This window comes from Acinonyx jubatus, chromosome A1 (genome assembly GCF_027475565.1).
Source record: "Acinonyx jubatus isolate Ajub_Pintada_27869175 chromosome A1, VMU_Ajub_asm_v1.0, whole genome shotgun sequence".
NCBI lineage: Eukaryota > Metazoa > Chordata > Mammalia > Carnivora > Felidae > Acinonyx > Acinonyx jubatus.
This window is the reverse complement of record NC_069380.1, coordinates 80,098,954-80,103,761: the sequence shown is the minus strand read 5'-3', so window position 1 is coordinate 80,103,761 and position 4,808 is coordinate 80,098,954. Positions and strand designations below refer to the sequence as shown.

Here is a 4,808-nt window from a genome sequence, read left to right as displayed (position 1 = left end):
TCCCCCTGGGGCAGGAATCTGGTCGAAACCCCAGTGGAATTAGAATTTCCAAGCTCTTCAGAGGAGCGTGTCAGACTAGACCCCGTGCGACACACCTGGGAAGATTCCCCCAAATGGGAACCACTGCAGACCCATGACTGTCTCCTTCGACAAGCATATTGTAAGATCAGAAGGAAGGAGAAGCAGCAGGGAGATGCGTCTATCGAGAATGGCTCAGCAAGCGTTCCAACCAGTCACGGTGCAGGAGCCTTATTTGATCCTGGCTCAAAGGAGTCTTCTTTTTAAGCTTATTTATTAATTTTGAGAGAGACAGGGCAAGCAGGGGCAGAGAGAGAGTAAGAGAAAGAGAATCCCAAGCAGGCTCCGCGCTGTCAGCACAGAGCCCAACCCAGGGCTTGAACCCACGAAACGCAAGATCATGACCCAAGCCAAAATCGAGTCGGACACTTAACCAACTGAGCCACCCAGGAGCCCTAAAGTGAATCTTCTTAAAATACTGAGAAAATATATTTATCTGTGACATACATAAGTGAGACACTGCAGAATTTAAACTGGTATCTTGGGGCACCTGGGTGGCTCAGTCAGTTGGGCATCCGACTTCAGCTCAGGTCATGATCTCGCAGTCCGTGAGTTCAAGCCCCGCATCGGGCTCTGTGCTGACAGCTCAGAGCCTGGAGCCTGTTTCAGATTCTGTGTCTCCCTCTCTCTCTGACCCTCCCCCGTTCATGCTCTCTCTCTGTCTCAAAAATAAATAAACGTAAAAAAAATAATTTTAAACTGGTATCTTATGACCTTAAGGGATTATTGTTGATTTTCTTTTTAGTTGTGACTGTGTACACAATCATGATTTTTTTAATGTTTATTTTTGAGAGAGAGAGGGTAGAAGCCAGAGAGGGGCAGAGAGAGAGAGGGGGACAAAAGACCTGAAGCAAGCTCTGTGCTATCAGCAGATTTGGGGTTCGAACTCATGAACTGTGAGATCATGACCTGAGCCGGAGTTGGACGTTTAACCGACTGAGCCACCCAGGCACCCCGTTTCCTTGTTTTTTAAAGATCCCCACATAAAGACTCACACATTAGAATATACGGCATTTGGGGTTCGCTGGGGTGGGAAGTGAGGGTTTCAATGGGCAGAGCGAGGTCTACGAATTGCCAGCGGCTCAGATCAGATGAAAGGTGCGTGGGGGTCGTTACCGTAGTCTCTCCACCTGGACATGTTTGACATAATTTTAAAAACAAAGCGTGTCCTCACATTTGTACCGTCTCAGATTCTTAGAAAACACACACCTTATTGCTGAACAACCAAAGACTTCTGCTCTGACCAGCCGCGGTACTGAGCACACACACACGCACACGCACGCGAGTACGTGTTCTTGCCGATGTCCTTGAGCCCATATATTCACAGGTAACAAGGCACAGATGCTAATTGCTTTCCCCGGTGAACGAGATAATGCATTCTGGAGCCATCGATTAAAAATGTGAACTGTAAAATTATGCCTCAAAGTTTGGAAAACTTTCAGAGGCTACATTTTGACACACTGGGATCTTGCCTTTAACAATGACAGAAAGCCCCACAAAATACTGCGTCTCATCTGGTGTGGGCCTTTATCTTATCTTGACAGATTATTGCTGGTTAAATTGTAGTGCTGACTTAAAGGCAGGACTCTTCAAGGGAGCCAGAAATTAAGGCTTCACCAAATGGTAATAAAGCTATTAAAAATGCAAACAGCAAACAGCTACACTGTACAGGTTAGACAGCTAATCCAAACTAGCAGTTTAAAAAGCAGAGCAATTACACTTTTATTTAAATGCAAGGAATATGAGCAAGAATGGAATCAGAAGCCTTGTTTAAATGCATTCTTTTGAATATTTATTAGAAATAATACATGTAGTTAAGCCACTTATCTGATTTCAGTGAATAAGTAAAATGCAAAAGATCAATTTTCATAATTATACCAAAGAAGTCTGTCTTTCATAAAAATCTCATTAATAACACCATTATTACTGAAAAAATATCTCAGTATTATTATTGTTATTCTAATTATCAGCAAAATGCTACTGATAATGTTGTCATAAAATTCCCTTTTAGTATCCTATTAGAGAGATAGACTAAGTAGTGGTTTAAGTTAAATCTAGACCCTAAGTGGCATTATAAAGATCTTCTTTGTGTATTTGGTTAAAATACATTATGTGTATAATTACATAAATTACCGTGAGTTTGGCAAACAGGACTTTATGTGCACGTATGTCTGTATACAGCGTATCGCTGTTGGGCGCACACGGAGCGGCACAACGCGCAACCTGGCCACCCGTGCGAGGGACGGCGCGAGCCTTCCTGGAGGTCACGCCTTCGGCCAACCTGACGTGAAAGAGTCTTGCTTGTTGGATGGGTTGCAATTCAAGCGGCTTTAAGAGTTTATACATCTATTTCTGCGTCCACTCCTGGTAACAGTTTGCCTGCGTTTCCTGAACACCCACCTTTAGAAGAAGCTGGCTTTTGCCAAGTTCGGTAATCCACGGCCACAGCGGCCTGGAGGTTGGAAAAGGATTCACTTCTCCGGGTCTCGGTTCCGTGGTGGAAAAACCGTGCCTGGACAAGGAGAGCGTCCGTCACCACTTGATTCCTGACAGTTCCAAGTGAGACAATGGGCTGCCTGAGTCTTGGACTAATATTGCTGCAACAAAACAAAACAAAACAAAAGGCATTCGAGACGTCTCTTTGTATAATGAACTCAATTAAGGGAAAAAGGATTTGAAGCAAAATTAACTGTGTGGCTATTGTGGGGACTGTGTTCCTAGTTCCAACAAAATGGAAGATTCCATGAACTCCAGTGTCTGCGTTCACACAGCAGGCTTTGGTCCTGACCCACACGGGTGACAGACGTCCACACGGCCACAGCACTGCCCGAACCAGGGCGGCTTAGCTGCTCTCGTGGCCAGACTACAGGAGGCGAGCGCGGACTTCTTTAACTCCCGCTTGGAAATGATGCAGGTGACTGAGTCAGCAAGCCAACAAGACCCGCTTATTTTCAGTCCTGTTGGTGAGTCTCCGAGCATCACTCTCTGGTGTGAATTAACACTTACGACACGTCAACGCCTTATTTAGCAAACTGATAAACAGCTCTTTGAATTGGAAGAAGTAATGACTTTTGACAATATAAATGAGTGGAAGTAGCCACAATAAAGCAAAAGGCTTATTTTCGCTTTCAGCTCAAAACTGGAAACATACAGAAATTTCGCAAGAAAAACAAGAGGCCAGTTCACCATCATCCCGAGGAACGAATGATCAGAGGGTCCACCCTGCTGGCCGGGATGCTGCCCTCAGTCTCCTCTTTGGGGAAGAGCTCCAGTGTGGCTGCCGGATGGTCCCAGGGCCTCCTCGGCGCAGAAGGAACCCCCAAAAGAGGGGCAAGGGGTTCCCTTATTCCCAGGTGTTGTTAGAATTTCAGAGGGAGCTCCAGGCCACGGAGCTCAGCCTCCCACCCAGACAAGAACCCCTCTCCACAACTTTGCTGCAAGGATACCCTTGGCCGCTGTCCGAGCCCCTCCAAGCACAGGCCTGCCGGGCCCACACCCCTGCTGGACAGTCGGGGGACAAAGTGCTAGTCTAGACCAAGTAAAATCACATCCTAACTTATACCTGGGAATCTTAGCTCAGCCTGTCTGGGCCACAAAAATTCAACCTTCATTCCTACATGGGGGATCTCGAGACCCCCAGAGATGTTACGATGCGCTAAGTTATCTGTCTCCTCTTCTAAACATCTTTAATGTGACATGGTGTGATGTCCCCACCATATATGGCTCTGCTCTAGCAAAGATCAGCTTGTCTGAGTCTCTGTCAGTTTGATTCTATTCACCTGAGCATTTGCCGTGTGCCAGGGACTATGTGTGGACAGAGAGAGAAAGAGAGAGAGAGAGGGAGGAGAGAGAGAGGGAGAGAGGGAGGGAGAGGACAGCCCCTGGTGGCAGCTGGAACCACAGGATGGGTTCTACGATGGGGAAATTCAGGGTGGAGAGGGAGGAAATTCAGGGACTCACCTGGAGGAGAGTCCTCGGGCTAAGAAAATCTACTTGAGGAACGTTCTTCTTAGCCAAGCCCGAAGGGTGGGCAGGTGCGATCAGACACAGGGAAGCAGAATCTGCTGGTGCAGGGGTGGGGGACAGGGGGCCACGCCCTGGGAGGCCCCTCGTGCTCTGGCTGTTGGGCAGCCGGTGAAACCACCAACCAGGCAGGGAGGTGGCGCAGCCGGTCTGAAGCGGGGCTCCCGGGGGGGCCCACCAGGGCTGTGCGGTGGGCGGTCATGGAGAGCTGTCGCAGGGTCTCTCTGACCGCGGCCTGAAGGTTGATTAGGCGAGAGCAAGTCCAGAGGCAGAGACCAGCCGGGAGTGGCCAGGCTTCGGGGAGATTCGGAATACTTTTTGAGAAAGATTTATTTAAAGCCTCAGCTAGATTATGAGTTAAGTGGGCTCTGATAGGCTCACTTTCTAACACTATTTCCACGAAATGGAATTCTAAGTTCCGAACCACTAATGCACAGTGGAACTTGGGGTATAACCTCTTTGTCAACTGGACAGTGCTCACCGCTGACCCCGGCAATGCTCGGAGAGGCCGGGGCCCCATGTCCTGGTGGCCTCTCAGGGACCCTGTCTGGGATCACTTCTCAACTGGTGTCGTCTCTGGGACGGTTTCCCAGCTGGGAGCCTCAGGATGGAGGGACTGGCCGCGAGCAGGCGTGTGCTCGTTTCCACGACGCCCTGAGTTTACCAAACAAAAAGAACAGAAAAGCTGATGCCTAGAGATTGTTCCC

At 48.4% G+C, this 4,808-nt stretch overlaps 1 long non-coding RNA gene across 1 annotated transcript; it reads right to left on the bottom strand.

Moving 5' to 3' along the window:
- Positions 1–1,083: 1,083 nt before the first annotated feature.
- On the bottom strand, positions 1,084–4,469 carry LOC113600821 (uncharacterized). Its single transcript, XR_003421914.2, has 3 exons — positions 4,039–4,469; positions 2,479–2,675; positions 1,084–1,208 (listed from the first exon to the last, which is right to left on the bottom strand). It is a non-coding gene; the product is annotated as an uncharacterized LOC113600821 (long non-coding RNA).
- Positions 4,470–4,808: the final 339 nt, after the last annotated feature.